Source organism: Nesoenas mayeri, assembly GCF_963082525.1.
Source record: "Nesoenas mayeri genome assembly, chromosome: 3".
Lineage (NCBI taxonomy): Eukaryota > Metazoa > Chordata > Aves > Columbiformes > Columbidae > Nesoenas > Nesoenas mayeri.
Genome location: NC_137544.1, coordinates 121,798,038 through 121,819,972, shown reverse-complemented (window position 1 = coordinate 121,819,972; position 21,935 = coordinate 121,798,038). Strand labels below are relative to the sequence as shown.

Here is a 21,935-nt window from a genome sequence, read left to right as displayed (position 1 = left end):
CCAACTGCTGACAAACACACGCTGTCCTCACCAAAGCCAAACGCTGCAACAACCAGTGACAACTCAAATGTGCGTGTGCGGCGCAAAACCGCAGGTGTGAGCTAACGCAGAGCTGGGCTTGACAGCTGCACAGTGTGCACCCTGCGGCTTAACGTGGCCAGTCACTGCCATTCCGCCTTCTCCCTGGGAGAAGCGCATGAGCACAGGCTGCTTCGAGGCACGATGGGAACGGTTTGGATCTCCACGTCTCCAAAGCCAAGAGTAATAAATGTGATCTGTGTGTGGCGCAGGAACTTCCCGTCCACTTGCTCCTCCATTCAGTCAGGTGCTGCAAGAGAGGGACAGAGAAAGAAACAGTTAGGACCAGATTAACAACCTCGTCATCCCTGTCCCCAAACCTGCAGGCGTCCTAGGAGGCCTGATCTAAGTTTGGCTCTTCTCCCGCTCTTTGCTGGAATACTTCACTGCACAAATTTCTGTCATGAACACTCTCTTAACCAGTCTGATGTGTTCATAGCTCCCAGCCCAGCGTCCATTCCTCAAGGCACCTCAGCATTTCCCTTTGAAACCAGATCTGAGTGCCATCCCGTCCTGAGCTCCCTCAGCATTGCCCCCTGCAGCCTCCCCGACGCCATCTCCTCCCTGAGCTCCCACAGCCTTTCCCGCCAAAGCCCCCCCGATGTCACACCCTCCCCGAGGTCCCTCAGCCTTTCCCGCCAAAGCCCCCCCGATGTCACCCCCTCCCTGAGGTCCCTCAGCCTTTCCCGCCCAAGCTCCTTCCCCGCCGTCCCGCCCTCAGGCTCCTCCGCCGCTCCCGCCGCTCCCCCCGTTCCCGGCCCCTCTCGACCCGGCTTTGCCCCCTCCCGCTCGCCTTCCTCCCTCTGCCCTGTGGCACCACGGGCTCCCCCCTCCGCCCCACGGCCCCGCCCGAGCCCCGCGCAGCGCTCAGCCCGGGGCTCCCTTCCCTCACAGCCGCCCGCGTGTTTCCCCCTCGCCCCTTGCTCGGCCCGGCCCGGGGCCGCGCTGTTGCGGCTGCCTGCCCCTCGCCTTCCTCCTGCCCAAACCAGCCCGTCCCTCCCCCTCCAGCCTCCCCCCTCAGCCGGGACCAGGGCGGCCCCGTCCGGTCTCCCCGGTGTCCGCCCGCCCCTCGCTCACCGCCGGCTCCGCCGCTCCTCGCGCGCTCCTCCCGCCGCCGCACCGGCGGCACGCGCTCCTCCGCCCCCGCACTTACGCAGCGTGGCCCCGCCCATCCGGCGCAGGAGCCAATCCCGTCCGCGCCCGCCACCGGGCCCCGCCCCCCCGCCCGGCCCGGAGCCGCCGGCGGCCGCAGAGCCGTGCTGACCGCCCGCAGCGCGGCCCCGGCGGGGCAGCGGCAGCGGGGCCGGGAGCGCTCGGGCTGCGCCTGCCCGGGGCGGCCCGGGACCGAGGGCTCCGCCGCCTGCCCGGGACGGCCCAGGACCGAGGGCTCCGCCGCTGCAGCCCGTTTCGTGCCGCTTGCACCCCCGGCTTACACGGCTGCAGCCTTCCTGCTGCTTTAGCTCACACAGCTTTCTTCCTTCCAACTGCACAGCAGTTCACACTCACAAACGTTCTGTGCTCGTTGCCATAAGAGTATCTGCATAAGAATTTACAAACATTACAAAGATAGACCACGGACCACAGCTTCCTGAGCTTTCAAGTTAAAGTTCCTGTAAATATCCATGTTTCAATAAAACAGGCGATACCAGTAGAGCTGCTGCCTCTGCCGTCTTTGTTCAGAAAGAAGTGACAACGCTAGAAAACACATTGGCAGCCGGTGCTTTGAACAGTGAAGGTGGGATCTACAAAATTCTGATTAAACCAAACAGCCTGAGGTCTTTATCAAGCTGCAGATCTGCCAGGCATGCTGAAATGCAAGAGTTTACTCCTGCAATATTCCACAATGGAACAGCCACTTAATATCAAATATAATCTTAAAGTTCCAAACCAGTATATTAAAAAACTACCACTAAGTATTAGAAGACCACTGCAAGATCTTATTGCTTTTTGAGTTAAATAATAATTTCTCAATAAACCAAAACCCAAACCCTTTCTGCAGTCTGTTGCTCATCCTCCTGTTCATTCATTAGCACTGTAGCAATCAGTTTTTATACAATGTGTCAACAGAGGTGTTTAAAAAACCCCAAAAAAAACTTATTCAAGTCCACGGACCCCCCCGCCCTCCCTGCCCCCCCCACCCTGAGCCCCACGATCAGCACTTGGTGCGGGACAGGAGCACAGCTCGACAGACAGAACCAGAAATCCCACTGCGGGGAGAAGGAAACACCAAGGCAGTTACAGCTTCCTTAACATCCCAAATCTGATGTCTTCCAAAGCAAAGCACATCATCCTCATCATTTAAAAGCCAAAGTTGCTTTGTACGTGTCTGATCCTCACACAGCTGAGCGGTTCTCAAGGCCGCTGAGCCCCCTGTGCAGCCGCCCCCGCGTCTGTGTCCCCTTGTCTGAGTCCCCGGTCGCGGGACAGTGAGTGGGGTTGGGCTCCAGTGATAGAGAAAAACACAAAGAGTCAAACTGGAAAAGTAACTAAAACAGAAAACCTGAAAGCCAGTTTAATTTTAATAACTTATTTTTACACTGCTATAAGCACATGAAGTACAGGGGTCACGAACTCTGTTACTACCACATATGTGCCTTATTACATAAGCACAAGAAACAAGGAAGTAGCATTCCTTCTATTTTTGATGTAATGATGAGCTAATCCATCTCCTGAGATGGCTTCCAGACCTGATTTAGTATCTACACCGTGTTGTACTGCAGATAAATACCTCAGGTCAGCATTAATCGAAGACAATGTGCAGAAGGAGCAACATGCAGGGAAGCACGAGATCCTGGATTCCTTACACGAGTCTACTTCTAAAATCGTCTAAAAATGCTACAGAAATTGTAGCAGATAAACAACAGTAGCCACATTTTGTTCTATGGCATTTACATAATGTTGATCCACCTGTATTAACTTGTGCCCTTTCGGACCAGAGCTGTAAACTCAGTGTGTTCAAAGACTTCTTTCTTTGAATAGAACACACTTGAACTGGCTGTTTTGAAAAGAGCGGCTGTGCAGACCTGCAGCAGCTGAATGGAGGATGTAATTCCAGTGAACGGAGACAGAAAGAAGATCAGCACAAAACCAGCAATGACAGACCAGACACTCACCTAAAGCCTACGGAGACCAAAAAAAGAAGTTGTGTGGGCTTAGCAGTTGGGGAACCGGACCAAACAGCCTGGATATTCTCCAACAGGAGGGTCTTTATCTGGCCATGATCATGTAATCAATGGAGAAACTTACCATGATCAGACAGAGTGCAGGCGTGGGCAATGAGAGCAGCAGATCCCGCACCGACACAGTGTCAGAGCTTGTACAGACCATGAACACGCTCACGGGCCTTGTTCAGTAGTTTACACACTATTCTGAGATGAGACACCCATTTAATCGTTGCACAGTACATACTGTCACTTTACACAACTTGGAGAAATAAAGCAAGCTCATAATGTTCATACTCCATACATCAGGATAGGAAGCTACTCATAAAATGCAATAATCTCTGCCAGATACAAGCTAATGTATACATTTATTTGAAGCAAATTCCAATCTTATACTGTCATCTCAGGTCAAAATCTGCTATTAGACACAGGACACACAGCTCAAATGCCAACAGCTCCTAAGAAAGCTGCACAAGAGAATGAACTAAAAATACAGCTATGGAATCAAGTGTGTTTTATCAATACGTCAATGCAATTTCCTTCTCTTTCTTTCCTTCTCTTTTCCTTTCCTATATCCCTGTTTCTTTGGCTCTCCCTCTATGAGCAGTATAACCTAAGGCTTACAGCCACAAAACTCCTTTCTGTAAATCCTTTTGCTGTTAAACTGTTCACCAATTTGGCTTAAGTAGTGTGAATCTTCCTGCAACCCTGGGCCAAGCTGCAAAATAAAAGGTGTTGGAGTTTGTTTGTTTACGGTCCTTGAGTACCCCATATACTCTTTTCTAAGGGGGCCGTGAATCTGGGTCACCTCCCCACACACAGCTCTGGCGGGACGTGACAGCTGGGGACGTTCTGCAATGAAAACTCGTCTGGACAGTGGAACATACTGAATAGGTCAATCCAGCATTTAATAAAAGCAACGGAGTTAGCACTTGAATTAACAGTCTGTTGCATGAATAACATGCTCTGCTGTATTGCGGCCAGTTGCGAGTGAAAACAGTGCAGTTACCAGTTTGGTGTGCACGGTCCTCTGTATACACGAAGACATCCAGCCAGCTTTAGTCACACACCTGATCCTTCCTTCGTGTTACAGATCTCTGCAATGACAGCTGGGAACAACAAACACTCAGCTTTCTGATGTGTCATTAAAGAGATTTTTCTGCATTTACCACAATCCTGCTGGAGCCTGTACCTGGTCGCTTTAACTGGCATTACACAAATCATTTACTAAGCAGGTACGTCAGCCTGCGAGGAGACACGGAGCGGTGACAGCTGTAAGTCCCTATGATGCTGGCACACCAGCATAAAAGCTAAAGAAATATTTAATTTCTAGTAAGAAAGATGCCTAATTTTCTTTTGGCTATTAAAAATTGTATTAACCTCCAAAAATAAGAGAGTAAATGTCTGTTAACACACTTTTTCCTTTTATGCTGATGTGAAGAAAATTCCTCTCTCATCCTGGTACTGTCAAACAGGATGAACATTTACAGAGAATGAGAGTGGGGAGTGATGAAAAAGTCAACAGGTTTTGCAGTCAGTTTGTATAAATTAAGATATACGTGATATTGAAGCAAACGCAAATGTTTCTAACGTTCTCCTATAGAATCTCCTGCTGCTGTACAATAAGATATACTCTCAGACTGACAACATTAGTCTGTGTCTTTGTAAGGCGCAGCCTTTTTCCTGCCATATCATGCATAGGTACCACATTTATATATAGCCAGGTAACTGCTCATCTAAGGTGCATTTCAAAACATACCGTATCCTGCTTTGGAACTTGTGCCGAAATGGAAAGTAGTTGTTCTGTACCCAGGAATTTTGAGATAACTGTAAAACAAAAGTAAAGAGATCAGAAATTGAATGGAAATTGTAACAAAATCTATTTTTTTTAATGAACACAATTACTTGGTGAAACTTTTGCTAATCTTTTTCGTTCATTCTATCTCTACAAATTATTTACCAGGAAAAAAAACAGGTTAAAAATTGCTGCTATCTAAATTATGTTGTCATAACTATACAGACTGTACCGAAGCATGCAGTGATTATTTTACAGGCGGACATATATCAATTCAGCGATATTCTTTTAGTCTGATTGAATCACACGTCTCTTGTGATAAAGATCAAGATGACATGATCCGGCTCCAGGTGCACTGACTCACACTCTGGTATTGTGTTTTGTTGAGTTTGTCTGGACCACTATGAAGCAACAGGAAAAAATATCCATACACATCAAGTATAACATCAGTAATGCCTTTATTTGTCTTTAATGTATACATTATGTTCACTCGAATACTTTCAACTAGTCATAGAGGTAGAGACAAACTCACATTATTTGAAAAAGGTATTGGCTGACTTCTACCCATTTTATTTGAGAAATTCACTTCAGCGGCCGTTAGCACCGTAGCTCACCCCTGCCTGAGCCTGCTCCTTGCGCAGGGGCCACCGGAGAGGTGCCGAGGGCCGGCTTGCCAAAAAAAACGAGGATTGGGATTAACCCTTCTAAGGGTTAACCCTACCATGGGGCCCCCAGGTCTACCTCGCGGCGGGGGGGCCCCTTATGAGACGGCAGCTCTGGCGCAAACGCACAGAGAAGCTGCTGCAAGACTTAAAACCTTCAGGATGCTGGGAAGAAGTGCCAGTCCCTTAGACTGGATGGGTAGAGAGCAGAGCTGCTGTCGCAGCCCAGAACTACACCATAAAACACAACTGACCGGAAACGTTCAAGATGCAAGAACCGTGCACCCTTTCGGCTGTCGATACAAGAAAACCGGCACCCGATTGGTGCTACCCCGATCGGCACCGGCTTGCCACACCCCGGGATGGCGCCTGAAATGGCTTTCGTGCCCCTGGAGCGCAATGGTAGCCCAGGATCGTCTGACAGGCGCGAGGCGCGCTTCCCGAACTACGCGACAACAGACGCGAGCTGGAGCTGCCCTGCCCGGCGCACGCTGGCGTGGCGCTGTAAAGTTCCCTGACCCCGTTCATCTGCCCAAAGGGGACTGCTCCTGGATTGCCCTTTTCTGCCTGAGAACTTTAAACCCTCCCGGCAGTTCCCAGCCCCTTCCCAGCCCTCGTGCCTCCACTTAACTTTTAGAGGGACAAGGGACCAGATCCATCTTCAACAGAGGAAAACGCCACGTGGGCTAACGGGGATCTTCCTGCAGCTCTCACTTTCTCCATCATCACCTACAATAAGGAAAGCAAGGACATGCCTACGATTAGGCACCCGAATAATATTTATCGGTAGCAGTCTACGAGTCATTGCTCGCCTTGGCTGAGCTCCGGGAGGTACGTTTGAACGATCTACCGGGGGCCGCTGCACGCTGCAAAGGTCCTGGAAACAAAACACTCTGCTAGGAGAGGAGATTATATTAACAGCTATTAATACAGCAATGCAAACCAAAACACAACACTCCATCTTCATCATAGTCAGGAATTACTGGAAAATGCAAAGCACCCGGGACTGAATCAGCCAATGAAACATAACGACAAACAACCTTTCTACTACAGCTGCTACTGAACCTTTGCCGCGCCCGAAGCTCTTGCCTCAAACGGACACCTCCGCTTCTCCTAAGACGTCTGCCCACGTAGCTGAAACAGCTCAAAAGCTGCCGACTGCCGAAAGAGCAGCAGAGAACCAGCACCCAAGCGGTCCTGGAGCTGAATGAGCTCCCTCCCCGGGGACTGGGGCTCAAATACCCTGAGCCCCACCCACCCCTTCCTACAATCCCCTGGGAAGGGGAGGGATCAATCACCCCAGGCCCACCCACCACCCCGATCACATCACCTGGAATCTCACTTGAAGTGACAGCACCTGCACTCCTGTCGGGCTCTGCCAGACACTGTTGGTTTTCGCGAAGCCCTGTGCGGTTGATCTGTAGGGCAGAGGAACTGTGGGGTGCTGTGGGGTTACACTGTGGGTCTATGGGGCAGAGTGAACAAGATACGGGGTGCTGTGGGACAGCACTGTGTGTCTATGGGGAAGAACAGAGTCACTATGGGGTGCTGTGGGGCACTGCTGTGGATGTATGGGGCAGAGTACAGGAGCTATATGGTGCTGTGGGGCAGTACTGTGGGTGTACAGGTTGTTCAAATGTAGCTACCAATGACTCCACATCAGTTTTCCGCCTTTATCATTTAAAAGGAATTCCAAACAATGTGCTTTTTAAACTAGGATTCAGATTGGGAATAACCGCTGCCTAGTTCACCGAGTAATAGCTGAAATGAAATTTAGTTATTGCTCACGCCTAAATAATTTCACTTCTTTCCACTTTAACATTTTTATCATTACATTACTACCAGGCGGATTAAGTAGCACACATTATTTTTTACTATAGATATAAACTAATTTGTTACGCAAGAGCAGCACCAAACAGAACACTGTAGCATAAGGCAAGTAAGAATGACTAGCATCAAAATCAGCGTCATACGATCAACGCTGAAAGAGCTGTGAAGCCGCAGCTCCTACCGGTTCTGACGTTTGTTTCTTATCGGGCACTTCGGACTGCTTGTGTTTCTTACCTGGCACTTACCTGGCACTTCGGAGCGCTTCGGGTCAACCGGCGTCTCTGCCCGCTGGCCGTGCGCTGCAGTACCCGGGTTTCGCCACAGGGCGGCAGCACTGAGGCGCGCCGCGGCACCGCATTGGGGCGGCCGGCTGCAGTACCGCGCTTTGCCCACAGGACGGCGACACTGAGACCCGCCGCGGCAGCCCCGGCCGAGCGCTCGTGCCGCGTGGCGCGGGAATCCCCAAAAAATAACCCAAAAAACAAACGCCACCAAAGAAAAAAGCGCACAGGCAGCCGCGGCGCGACAGCCGCGCCACCGGGACACAGAGCCCGCCGCGCCGCGCCTCGCCCCGAGCTCCCGCCGAAGCGGCGCCCCGCTCGCCACGCCACCGAGCCTGCAACCGCGCCTTAGCTCTGCTTTTCAACGTCCCCCCGGCTAACGGGGGCTGCGCCGCTCCCGGAGGGACCGCCGGACCGGGCACGGGCGCCGCGCCGGAGGGAGACGCGGCTCCAGACCGCCAGCCTTCAGCGCACCTGCCCGCAGGGTCCCACACGCGCCTCCCAGCAGCTTCGCCAGCTCGGCGCGGGGGGGAAGCGGAACGGCACCCCGGTCACCCCCGCCGCGGCCGCACTCACCTGCCGCCTCTTTCGCCGCTCCGCTCCGCTCCCCTCGCGCTCTCCCGCCGTCCCGCCGGGCTCCGCGGGCACCGACACCCGCCGCGCCCCGGAGACCCCCGCGGCGGGAGGTCCCCGGCTGTCGCCTCCTCCCCCTCTGCCCTTCTGCCGCCTCCGGGGAGCCTCACGAAGGGCGGCCCGGAGCCGCCTGCCTCCAGATGCCCGGCCGCCGGCCGCAGCGAGCGCTCCGCAGCCGCCCCGGTCCCGTTCGCTCCCGGTTACCCCCCCCGCCCCGCGCCGCCCCGCCAACGCCGCGAGGCGCCCGCGGCTTGAGCATGCGCAGGAGGGAGCCCGCAGCACCCGCCCCTTGCCGCGTCCCGGTTGGCTGCCTAGGACACGTCAATCACCTCTCTCGCCGCCTATCAGCGCTCGCGCTTTGAGCATGCGCAGGAGGGAGCCCGCAGCACCCGCCCCTTGCCGCGTCCCGGTTGGCTGCCTAGGACACGTCAATCACCTCTCTCGCCGCCTATCAGCGCTCGCGCTTTGAGCATGCGCAGGAGGGAGGCCGCAGCACCCGCCCCCTGCCGCGTCCCGGTTGGCTGCCTAGGACACGTCAATCACCTCTCTCGCCGCCTATCAGCGCTCGCTCTTTGGCGCATGCGCAGTACGGAGACTTCAACGCCCGCCCCCTGCCGCGTCCCGGTTGGCTGCCTAGGACACGTCAATCACCTCTCTCGCCACCTATCGGCGCTCGCTCTTTGGCGCATGCGCAGTACGGAGACTTCAACGCCCGCCCCCTGCCGCGTCCCGGTTGGCTGCCTAGGACACGCCAATCACCTCGCTCGCCGCCTATCAGCGCTCGCTCTTTGGCGCATGCGCAGTACGGAGACTTCAACGCCCGCCCCTCTGGCCACCTGATAGGCGGACAGAGTGCCGACTGACGTGCCTAGCAGCCAACCAGCGCTCCGCCCTCCCAGCCCTCCCGCGCCAGCAGCCGCCTCTCAAAGCGAAAAACGGCCAAGACCCACACAGCAGCAACGTCGCGTGCAATCTGGCTTCAATGCTGATCGTGCACTTAAAAGCCTCTCTCAGTCCTAACGATGACTGCTCCTTTTTTGGAAGGACAACCTTTCTTACCTGAACATCCTAAATTGAAGACTCCACGGAACAGAACGGGGATTGAGCCACAGGACAACGTGCCATCCATTTACACTCACGGGGGAAAAAAACCCTAGAGGTCAAACCCAAATTTAAAATTGCACGTGTCTTCTCCAAGCAGAATGAGCCTGTGATTCCACAAAAAAAGGAGGGCAAAGAGCAGGCCAGCTTATCAGAGAAAGACAGTGACAGGGAGCAAGACAAGGTGACCCAGAGAGAGGGGGAGAGAGGCAAAAGGGACGGAGAGGCCAAAATGAGCGCTCCACAGCCTCCCCTCCCTCGCCCCGACCCCCGTTTCCCCGTTAACTCCCGCTACCCGCCCCGAGACACCGCGGACGCGTTAGCCAGGCAGGCAGCTGTTCAAAGCGGATTGAATCGGCGCGCTCTGATTGGCTGCTTTCCACCCCACCGCGCCGTCCTCCTATTGGATGCGCCTTCCCGCGGGCCGCGCCCAGGTGCCCGCCTCAGCGCCGGACCTGACTGAGGACTGCGCAATTTGGACATGCGCACGACGGACACCTCAACGCCCGCCCCCCCCGCCATCCTGATTGGCTGCCTACGACCATCAACTGCCATTCTCCCCGCCTATCAGCGCCCCGCCCCTCCAGCCCTCCCGAGCCATCTGATTGGCCCGCTCTGCATCCTCACCCCCCGCCCTGCTCGCCGTGCGGCTTCCAGCAGCCGCGTCTCAAAGGGAACAAGAAACCGCGCTCCCCTGCTTTCCGCACCACAAAAAACCCTTCCGTCTTGCATTGCCCTTCGCCGGTACAACTGCACAGCTGGGAACTCGGCAACGTCAAGCAGCCGTCTGACAGACGCACACGCAGAACCTGACCAGGCTGGGGTTTTTGGCTGTCTTACGCACACGGACTTGCACTTCCCTGAGGAAACAAATTCTTCTTGAAGCACAGCCTCTCCCTGGGGAAGAGAAAACGCCCACTCCGCGTTCAATTCTGATCACGCACTTAAAAGCCTCTCCCACTCCTACCAATGACTGCTCCTTTTCTGGAAGGACAAACTGAACGCCCTAAACTGGAGACTGCACGCAACACAACTCCACTGGCAGCCAATTTGCCTCTTCTCCGGCTTCCACGGGGAATATCTTGTAGCGTCCTCCAACTCGCAAACGTTCTTCCTCGGTCCACGGCCCCAGACGCGCAATCTCCTGCGCAGCGAGCGGAATCAACCGCGCGGGATTTTCTTCACGGCACCCAGAAGGCGACGCCGGCAAAAAAGCAGGCCAAAGCGCCTGAACCCGTCTGCCGCCCCCAGCCTGCGGCCAAGAGACCGGGAGCACCCTGCCCGAGGGGCCGCGCACCCCGCAGCTCCGGCCGGCAGGTCTCTCTCCCCTCTGCCCCCCGGCACCGAGGAGGCGCTGCCGCCTCGCCCCTGCCCCCTCGCAGCGGGGCCGCCCCGGGAGAGCCGGGGCACCCCGCCTCGCCGCTGCCCCCGGGAAGGGCACGGACGGGCGCGGGTTTGATCCCCCGCGGGAGAGAGAGGCCGGGCTCCCCGCGCTCACCTCCCCGCGGACAGCCCGGCCAACGGCCGCTCCAGCTCCGAGCGGCTCCCGCTCGTTGCCGCCGCGGGTCACTTCGGCTCCGCCTGACGCGGCCCCCGGGCAGCGCGCCCCGTCCGTCTGCCGCAGCTCTGGCTCGTCGAGGCCCCGCCTCCGCAGCTCCCGCTCCCCACGAGCTCTGCGCAGCAGCCCGGGCTTCCCGCGAGGTCACAGATCCGCCGCTGCCAAAAAAAAAAAACAGGATTGGGATTAACCCTTCTAAGGAGCCATCGAGGGAGGGACGTCGTTTTCACACAAATGGGGACCTGGCCCCCGTCGCGGGGACGGACACTGACACGCAGAGACCTGACTGCGAACCCTGCGGGTCCAACAGCGGCTCTGCCCACTGGCCGTGCGCTGCAGTACCCGAGTTGCGCCACAGGGCGGCAGCACTGAGGCGCGCCGCGGCACCGCCCTGGGGCGGCCGGCTGCAGCGCCGCGCTTTGCCCGCAGCCTTTCCTTCCTTGTCCACTTTATACGACGGCCTCTGCTCATCACATCTCATCGAGGCTGCTCTACTCGCATTATCAGCGGGCGGTTCCCCAGTCTCTTTCCTGCCAACGGGCAGGAGCCCAACGGGCTCTTTTTCACAATGACGCTCCTACGCCGTCCTCCCGTTACGCGTCACGCAGAACGACGCGGCTCATCTTCGAACAAAGACAGGCAATAACTAGCAACGCTTACAGCACCGCTCCACGCATAATACTAAAGCCTACCCACGACATACCGCCCTCACAAGCTGTGCTCCAACTTGATCCCACCCTCTCCAAAACAAAACAATTCCGCTACGCAGCTCCAATCTCTCCAACACTCAGCACCGCAATCAGGACACTCTGCAACGCAGGCGGCTTCGCAACGCTCACGCCCCTTGCGCGTTAAAGCCGCGGCAGCTTCTGCTGTAGTTATTGCCGTTCCAGTGCATAGTCAAAAACCAAGGCTAAGCCGCGTTCTTTACTTCATTTCATGAGCTTACTTATAAGCCTTTAGTTTCTCGCTGACCACGCATCTGTGAATTCTTAGTTAAATACAAACTAAGCTCTCAGCTTCTAAACAACGTGTTACTTAACCTTCCGTCTCCCTCTTGTCCTGCAGAAGGATCTGAAAGGCGAAAAACGTCCCCTCGCCGTGCAGGCGGTCAGAAAGCCTTTCCCGCACGTCAACCGCTTAAGGAGGGGCTACATCTTCTATAACTTCAGCGCAGCATACGTTAACTTGGCAGCTTCTCTTCAAAAGCGAGAAAACAGGGACAGGCGTCTGAAAAAACAAGGCAGAGAACAGAGCAGCTGGGAACATCGTGTCACTTACACGTGCACGTACCACCACCCCCCAAAACGGGGGGGAGCTCCCCTAGGAAAACAAAGCGGGGGCAGCGCCCCAAACAGCCGCAGCCCCCGGCCCACAGCCCGGCAGCTGCCCCCCGGCACGGCAATGCTGCTGGCCAGCCTGAGAAGGGAGCTGTTCGTGCCGGCCAACATCGATACCCCCCCTTTTCCAGGCACTTTGGAGAACTCTATTGGCCAGAGTTGCCCTGCTACATTTCCCTCGTCCAGTTGCTCTTGTCTGTACCCTGTATCCAGTACTAAGGTGGTTTTCTAGACAAACAGCGGCTCTGCCCCCCGGCAGCTTCTCTGCAAAGGCGAGAAGAGAAAGCAGGGACAGGCATCTGAAAAAACAAGGCAGAGAACAGAGCAGCGGGGGGGACAGTGGAAAAGAGGCCGGAAGAGCACCGAGGAACAGGGCAGAGGAAGAAACAAATCGGCGCGGCGGGGCGGAGACGGGGCAAAAAAGCCCGGCACGGCCAACGGGACAGAGAGGAACGCGGCCACGGGCGGGGAGCGGGACACGGGGACGCAGCGAGAAGCCACGGGACGCGGGGAGATACCAAAAAGGCGGCAAAAAAGACTCTTTAACGCTGCTCTGAAAGCGTTACACGGCAGGCAATTTCAATACAGCGCGCCGCACGCTCAGAGGATCGCCCCCGTCATCGAGCGTGCGCGTGACTCACGCTCCTTGCTATTTATGACATACACCTATTGCACATTCATTTGCTGCTAGCGCTTAGTTAATGCCTTAAACAGAAGCGCTTTCCATAACGCCACCCTCCGCTGGCAGTCCATCGGCGGTACGCCAGAGTGCCCGTCAAGGGTCTCCAGTGGTCCCCGGTGCCCCCCCGCCCCGGTGTCGGCTTCTCGACCTCATCTCTTGAGCACGCCCACTGCCATTTGGTGCTGCTACTCCAGTAGCTCCTTCTCCAGTCAGTGGAACGTTCCCTCTTCCCAGCCTGCGAGCCAAGGACATCCCGCTTTGCCCCACCTCCAGTCCCTACAGAGCTAGTTTTGCTCCGTTAGGTTTCTGTTACGTTAGGCCTAGTCTTGCTACCTCATGCCGAGGGCTTTCTAAAAGACTTTTGCTCCTCCTATCAACGGGAAGCAAGAGGGAGAGCAACGGGCAAAACCGATGGCAGAGCCAGAGAGACGGCGGGGAGCACAGGGGGCTGGAGGAGGAAAGAGAGGAACGAGGAGCCCCGCGGAGAGACGGAGGGCAGGGAAAAAACAACAAAACGAGAGAAAAACGGGGCGGGGGGCAGCACGAAGGCTCAGAACAGGAACGAGGACGGGAACAGCGCCGTACAGAATGAAGAAAGCCAGCAACGCGGAGCACGAGAAAGGCACAGAGGGACAAGGCGGAGGGAGGGAGGAAGGAAAGAGAAAGACAGGAAGGTCGGGGGACAGAGCAGCACGTACAGACGCAGAGAGGAAGAGAGCAGCGGGGGCGGCAGAGCAGCGGGGGCCACAACGGGCCAGAGAAAGCGTGGGGAAAAAGGAGACGGAGGGGCAGGGAGGCGCCAGGACACACAAGCCGGGGACGAGGCCCCGAGGGCCAGGGACTCACAGCGGCTCTCGCTTTCCGTGGCCGCCAGGAGGCTTCTAACAGCTCAGACGCTCCTGTCTCCTCCTCTCCTCCCTCGGGGCGCTCGGCCGTCCTCAGCCTAGGAGAACACGGTGGGGTGTCAGGGCTCCCACGAGACGAGGCTTCGGGGACACGCAGCCTCGCCGGCTCGCTCGCCACGCAGCCGTCCCGCTCCAGGATACGCGCACGGACCCTGCCGCGCGCGTTGCCGGCCTGGCCCGCCGCACGCCACGCAGAGGGACCCTTCGCCCTCCGCAGAGAGGGGCTCTCTCTCTTGCCCGCCGCAGGAAGCAGACGTCGGGCCCACGGCCCCGCGTTTCCTCCTCTTTACCTCTCCCCAACCTCTCCGGCTCCAGCCGCGCCAGCACCCGTCCACGGACGGGACGCGCTCCCCCGTCCCTTTGCCCTCTGCGCTGCGAGACGAGCCTCGCCAGCCCGAGGCGGGCGCAGCCCACGGCATCCCCGGGGGGGCAGCGAACGGCCACATCCTCAGCGTGGCCTCTGGGAGCGGGAAAGAAGAAGCAGCGGCCGTTACCACCGTAGCTCACCCCTGCCTGAGCCTGCTCCTTGCGCAGGGGCCACCGGAGAGGTGCCGAGGGCCGGCTTGCCAAAAAAAACGAGGATTGGGATTAACCCTCCCAAGGGGCCCCCAGGTCTACCTCCCAGGGCGGGGGCCCCCAGGTCTACCTCCCAGGGCGGGGGCCCCCATGTCTACCTCCCAGGGCGGGGGCACCACATCTACTGCTCCTCCTTGGTGAGGGCCCCTTATGAGACGGCAGCTCTGGCGCAAACGCACAGAGAAGCTGCTGCAAGACTTCAAACCTTCAAGATGCTGGGAAGAAGTGCCAGCCCCTTAGACTGGATGGGTAGAGAGCAGAGCTGCTGTCGCAGCCCAGAACTACACCATAAAACACAACTGACCGGAAACGTTCAAGATGCAAGAACCGTGCACCCTTTCGGCTGCCGATACAAGAAAACCAGCACCCGATTGGTGCTACCCCGATCGGCATCGGCTTGCCACACCCCGGGATGGCGCCTGAAATGGCTTTCGTGCCCCTGGAGCGCAACGGTAGCCCAGGATCGTCTGACAGGCGCGAGGCGCGCTTCCCGAACTACGCGACAACAGACGCGGGCTGGAGCTGCCCTGCCCGGCGCACGCTGGCGTGGCGCTGTAAAGTTCCCTGACCCCGTTCATCTGCCCAAAGGGGACTGCTCCCGGACTGCCCTTTTCTGCCTGAGAACTTTAAATCCTCCCGGCAGTTCCCAGCCCCTTCCCAGCCCTCGTGCCTCCACTTAACTTTTAGAGGGACAAGGGACCAGATCCATCTTCAACAGAGGAAAACGCCACGTGGGCTAACGGGGATCTTCCTGCAGCTCTCACTTTCTCCATCATCACCTACAATAAGGAAAGCAAGGACATGCCTACGATTAGGCACCCGAATAATATTTATCGGTAGCAGTCTACGAGTCATTGCTCGCCTTGGCTGAGCTCCGGGAGGTACGTTTGAACGATCTACCGGGGGCCGCTGCACGCTGCAAAGGTCCTGGAAACAAAACACTCTGCTAGGAGAGGAGATTATATTAACAGCTATTAATACAGCAGTGCAAACCAAAACACAACACTCCATCTTCATCATAGTCAGGAATTACTGGAAAATGCAAAGCACCCGGGACTGAATCAGCCAATGAAACATAACGACAAACAACCTTTCTACTACAGCTGCTACTGAACCTTTGCCGCGCCCGAAGCTCTTGCCTCAAACGGACACCTCCGCTTCTCCTAAGACGTCTGCCCACGTAGCTGAAACAGCTCAAAAGCTGCCGACTGCCGAAAGAGCAGCAGAGAACCGGCACCCAAGCGGTCCTGGAGCTGAATGAGCTCCCTCCCCGGGGACTGGGGCTCAAATACCCTGAGCCCCGCCCACCCCTTCCTACAATCCCCTGGGAAGGGGAGGGATCAATCACCTCAGGCCCACCCACCACCCCGATCACATCACCTGGAATCTCACTTGAAGTGACAGCACCTGCACTCCTGTCGGGCTCTGCCAGACACTGTTGGTTTTCGCGAAGCCCTGTGCGGTTGATCTGTAGGGCAGAGGAACTGTGGGGTGCTGTGGGGTTACACTGTGGGTCTATAGGGCAGAGTGAACAAGATACGGGGTGCTGTGGGACAGCACTGTGTGTCTATGGGGAAGAACAGAGTCACTATGGGGTGCTGTGGGGCACTGCTGTGGATGTATGGGGCAGAGTACAGGAGCTATATGGTGCTGTGGGGCAGTACTGTGGGTGTACAGGTTGTTCAAATGTAGCTACCAATGACTCCACATCAGTTTTCCGCCTTTATCATTTAAAAGGAATTCCAAACAATGTGCTTTTTAAACTAGGATTCAGATTGGGAATAACCGCTGCCTAGTTCACCGAGTAATAGCTGAAATGAAATTTAGTTATTGCTCACGCCTAAATAATTTCACTTCTTTCCACTTTAACATTTTTATCATTACATTACTACCAGGCGGATTAAGTAGCACACATTATTTTTTACTATAGATATAAACTAATTTGTTACGCAAGAGCAGCACCAAACAGAACACTGTAGCATAAGGCAAGTAAGAATGACTAGCATCAAAATCAGCGTCATACGATCAACGCTGAAAGAGCTGTGAAGCCGCAGCTCCTACCGGTTCTGACGTTTGTTTCTTATCGGGCACCTCGGACTGCTTGTGTTTCTTACCTGGCACTTACCTGGCACTTCGGAGCGCTTCGGGTCAACCGGCGTCTCTGCCCGCTGGCCGTGCGCTGCAGTACCCGGGTTTCGCCACAGGGCGGCAGCACTGAGGCGCGCCGCGGCACCGCATTGGGGCGGCCGGCTGCAGTACCGCGCTTTGCCCACAGGACGGCGACACTGAGACCCGCCGCGGCAGCCCCGGCCGAGCGCTCGTGCCGCGTGGCGCGGGAATCCCCAAAAAATAACCCAAAAAACAAACGCCACCAAAGAAAAAAGCGCACAGGCAGCCGCGGCGCGACAGCCGCGCCACCGGGACACAGAGCCCGCCGCGCCGCGCCTCGCCCCGAGCTCCCGCCGAAGCGGCGCCCCGCTCGCCACGCCACCGAGCCTGCAACCGCGCCTTAGCTCTGCTTTTCAACGTCCCCCCGGCTAACGGGGGCTGCGCCGCTCCCGGAGGGACCGCCGGACCGGGCACGGGCGCCGCGCCGGAGGGAGACGCGGCTCCAGACCGCCAGCCTTCAGCGCACCTGCCCGCAGGGTCCCACACGCGCCTCCCAGCAGCTTCGCCAGCTCGGCGCGGGGGGGAAGCGGAACGGCACCCCGGTCACCCCCGCCGCGGCCGCACTCACCTGCCGCCTCTTTCGCCGCTCCGCTCCGCTCCCCTCGCGCTCTCCCGCCGTCCCGCCGGGCTCCGCGGGCACCGACACCCGCCGCGCCCCGGAGACCCCCGCGGCGGGAGGTCCCCGGCTGTCGCCTCCTCCCCCTCTGCCCTTCTGCCGCCTCCGGGGAGCCTCACGAAGGGCGGCCCGGAGCCGCCTGCCTCCAGATGCCCGGCCGCCGGCCGCAGCGAGCGCTCCGCAGCCGCCCCGGTCCCGTTCGCTCCCGGTTACCCCCCCCGCCCCGCGCCGCCCCGCCAACGCCGCGAGGCGCCCGCGGCTTGAGCATGCGCAGGAGGGAGCCCGCAGCACCCGCCCCTTGCCGCGTCCCGGTTGGCTGCCTAGGACACGTCAATCACCTCTCTCGCCGCCTATCAGCGCTCGCGCTTTGAGCATGCGCAGGAGGGAGCCCGCAGCACCCGCCCCCTGCCGCGTCCCGGTTGGCTGCCTAGGACACGTCAATCACCTCTCTCGCCGCCTATCGGCGCTCGCTCTTTGGCGCATGCGCAGTACGGAGACTTCAACGCCCGCCCCCTGCCGCGTCCCGGTTGGCTGCCTAGGACACGTCAATCACCTCTCTCGCCGCCTATCGGCGCTCGCTCTTTGGCGCATGCGCAGTACGGAGACTTCAACGCCCGCCCCTCTGGCCATGTGATAGGCGGACAGAGTGCCGACTGACGTGCCTAGCAGCCAACCAGCGCTCCGCCCTCCCAGCCCTCCAGCCCTCCCGCGCCAGCAGCCGCGTGTCAAAAGGAACAATGAAACGCGCTCCGCTGCCTCACGCTGACAAGGGGCGGCTGGGTCCGCGCACCACAAAAAGCCCTTCCGTCCTGCATTGCCCTTCGCCGGTACAACCGCACAGCTGGGAGCAGCATCCTCACCCCCCCTGCTCGCCACGCGGCTTCCAGCAGCCGTGTTTAAAAGGAAACACACCGCGCTCATTTGCTTTGCACTGGGAAGGGGGGCGGGTGGTCTCCTACCCATAAATTCACTGTGAACAGAGAGAGCCCTGAGGAGCTCCGGCCGGCAGGTTTGTCTCCCCTGTGCCCGGGACCGAGGAGACGCCGCCGCCTCCTGCTGCCGCCTCGCCCGTTCCCCTCGCAGCGGGGCTGCCCCGGGGGAGCCGGGGGCCTCTTTGTTTCCCGGCCGCTCATCCGACCGCTGCCCCCCCCGCTTTCTGACCGGCACGACCCCGCCCGCAGCGGCAGCGCCCCCTCGTCCCCCCGGCACGGGCACAGGGCGCCGCTCCCCAGCTGCAGTACCGCGCTGTGGCCACCAGGCGGCAGCACCGAGCGCGGTCCCGCAGCGCCCCCCGGGCCCGCAGCGCGGGCGCTGTTTCCTGACCCGCGGGCAGCCGGGGTCCCTGAACGCGCTTTCCCGGAGCCGCGGGCACGGCAGACACGCTGATAAAAGATAAGACCCCGACGTTTATAAAGTATTATTTTTCCTCAAGATGTCTTCTGGCCTAATAAAATACATTGCCTCTGGCTGTGCCCGTGTCTCGTCTGCAGCAATAACTCGGCTCCTCCCCTGCGGCAGCTCTGGGGCTGTTACGGGGTCCGTTCCAGCCCTTCCCCACGGCTGAGCAGCAGCCGGGCAGGTGTTGCTGTTCTGGGCGCTTCGCATCCTTCAGGAACGGTTCTCAAACGACCCTGCGCAACGATGCCCAGCGCCGGGACAGCCCGCGGCGGCGGGACAGGAGGCACGGCCAGGGCCGTCCCGGCTCGGGCTGTTCCGTGAGCTGCAACCAGCCTCCTGGTGCCCCGGCCCCTTGTCCCCGGCTTTCCCGGGCAGCTCATGGGCTGGGTCACACAGACTGTTCTCTGCCGGCACCACCCACCGGGTCACCTGTGTCTGTGGTTCTGGGGACACCCCGCGGGCTCCCTGAAAACAGCCATCGCAGCACTGAGAGGGGGCGTTCAGGAGCCTCTGCGCTTTGGGGTTGGTTTGTGTGGGGTTTTTTGCCTCTTTTGTTGTTTTTATCATTATCTTCTTGTTGTTGGTTGGTTTGTTTTTAAGCTGTTACTCTACATAGCTCATCGATGGTGCTTATAGAATATGGATAAATCTACCCTGGTTCCCACAGGAGACGAGCATCTTGCTTTACAACAGGTGACTGAATCTGCTACAGAAAAGTTCAACCACCTCTTGCACAGCAAAGGATAAAAGAAAGTACGGATTTTTGTTGCATCTAATCCATAATGCAAGTACCAATTAACAATACTTTACCAGTGGGCTCCTTCAAATATTCACTGTGAAGGCAGTTCCTGGCACGATTATATCAGCGTTCTTACTATTTTACAGAGAAGCACAGGGCACGGCTGATTTTGCCCACGTGCAGCGCAATGATCACATGAGTGCGGTGAACCGGGGGAAAGGCCCTAGAGAAGGAAAATCAGGCTCCATGTGCTACAAAGGGTATAAAGCAGAAAAAAGAGCGGTGAATGTGCATAATGACACAATTAGATGGTTTTTCAGTTCCATGATGTGCTCTTTTACCAACAGTGTCTGCTGCAGTGGGTATCCTGGACACGAACAGGCGGGTTCTGGTGCTGTGCCCGTGGTGATTCATCCGCTGTGGCCGTGGGTGTCAGGCCCTGATACAACAGACACAAAACCTTGGGAGGGAGGTGATCACAGTGAAACGCTTAAAGATAATGAGCTAGCAGACTTGATTTAGTCTTTATTTAAACATACACATGGCTGCTGTCTTTTCTCCAGTTTAGCTAGCATGGGCTTCAAGATCTCTATTAATTCTAATTACAATATGTGACAAAAATTAAGGGGGGAAAGCTTTATTTTTACAATGGTGTTTAAATCGCAATTTGGGAAACAGATAAAGGGGTGTAGCACAGACTCTCTTTAAGATGCAAAGAGACATTTAATACAAACTCAGGTTTGCATTTGAAACATCGCGGACCTCTGTCCCTGATGTACCGATCCTGTATCAATCCCTGTCCCTGATGTACCGACCCCGTATCAGTCCCTCTGTCCCTGATGGTTCATGTCCCACACAGTCTTTGCTGCTTGTTGTTCCACCAGCGCTTGTTCTCACACTGTGACTCCTGCAGTTTCTCAGGCCTGATGTCACAACCCTGCCACATCTCCCCTTCTTGTTTAACAATTGCAGCCACAGCAGCGTGTAACTGCACAGCCATTGCACCATTAAAGCTTTTTCAACCATTTGTTGTGCACAAGAGAAGACACATGGTACACAATCAATAAGTACAGACTCCACATACAAACATTCTAAGCAGCGGGTTAAAGGGCCGTGTTTTGCAATTTTTGTGGCACCCATAAATGTTACAGAATCGCTACTTAATATTCCCTGCATAGTGTTTAACACAGAATAATGAGCTCCCAGTCAACTAAGAATTCTCATTCTCTGTTCTCCAAGTCAGGATCTATATTAATCTATTACTGAGCTGTCGGTTTAAGACGGTGTAAAAACTCAGTGGGAGACTCCTCACGATCCTGTTTAATCTCAGAAGGTTTTGGTGTATTTACAGCTTTAGGTGCAGCGTGTCTAACCCCGTATAAAATGCACTGGCGATACCAATGCAGCCTGTGCCCCGATATAAGGATATCAGGATCCCACCCTGGACTGACCGAGGGACAATTCTGATCTCATGTTCTCTGTGTATTCTACACCAATAGCTGTTCTTCAACAAACCTTGTACTGGTTTCCATTTCTGATTATCCTTTTTCAAAACAAATGGATCTGACGGGGATAAATACAGTGCATATGTAACATTATGTATTGTGTAATACACATTATGTAATAAGCAATATATGATTTAAAATATATATCTTATTATATATTACATGTAGTGCAGTACTATACTACACATCCCAAAGTATACCCACCTAGACCTGTGCAGCATATAAATATTATTTACAGTGGGCACCATTAATTACAATATTTAATCAGATTCCCCCCGGTTGCTGTTCCCCAGAGAGTCAAACGATCCTTTTCCAATGTCACGAAATACAACCCGGGGGGGATTTCTTCCAAATCCCTCCTGTCAATTGTACCACCACCTACTTCACAATCACAGTAACAGACAATTGGTGAACCGTAAGTATTGGACTATAAAATCACCCAAGACACGAGTAACAACAACAACAGGTCACTGAAGACACAATCATACAATTGCTAAGGCAAAAACAGCAAAATCCCTAAAGGCAGCTTTACCAAATTCCTGTTCCCTCGTTTTTCTCTTTTATTTATTGTTTTCTCATTTTCCTCTTTAATTTTTCATTTCTTTTTAAGTTTCCCAGTTCACCAAAATGCGCAGACGCGAATGCGCAGACCCCACGCGCCGGTGTCGCCCACGTCTCGCGCAGGCAGCGTCACAACCCAGCCAGACAACGAAAGTGCCTGATCTCACTGATGGGGCTTTACCCGCGTCTCGAGCTGGTCCGAGGAGCTGTGGTCCCTTCCGGGAATTCCCCGGTGCCGGCACAAGGTCCCAGAGATCCTGGGATCCACGGGAGGTCAGGCAGATTATCCATCCTCGTTGCCAGAAAATTATACCAAAAAGTCGGCAAACAGACTCTAACACTGTT

The 21,935-nt window shown here is 56.3% G+C and overlaps 1 long non-coding RNA gene across 1 annotated transcript; it reads right to left on the bottom strand.

Annotated features, from left to right (window-relative positions):
• Positions 1–3,463: 3,463 nt before the first annotated feature.
• On the bottom strand, positions 3,464–14,587 carry LOC308038971. Its single transcript, XR_013921974.1, has 4 exons — positions 13,968–14,587; positions 6,328–6,425; positions 4,999–5,066; positions 3,464–4,348 (listed from the first exon to the last, which is right to left on the bottom strand). It is a non-coding gene; the product is annotated as an uncharacterized lncRNA (long non-coding RNA).
• Positions 14,588–21,935: the final 7,348 nt, after the last annotated feature.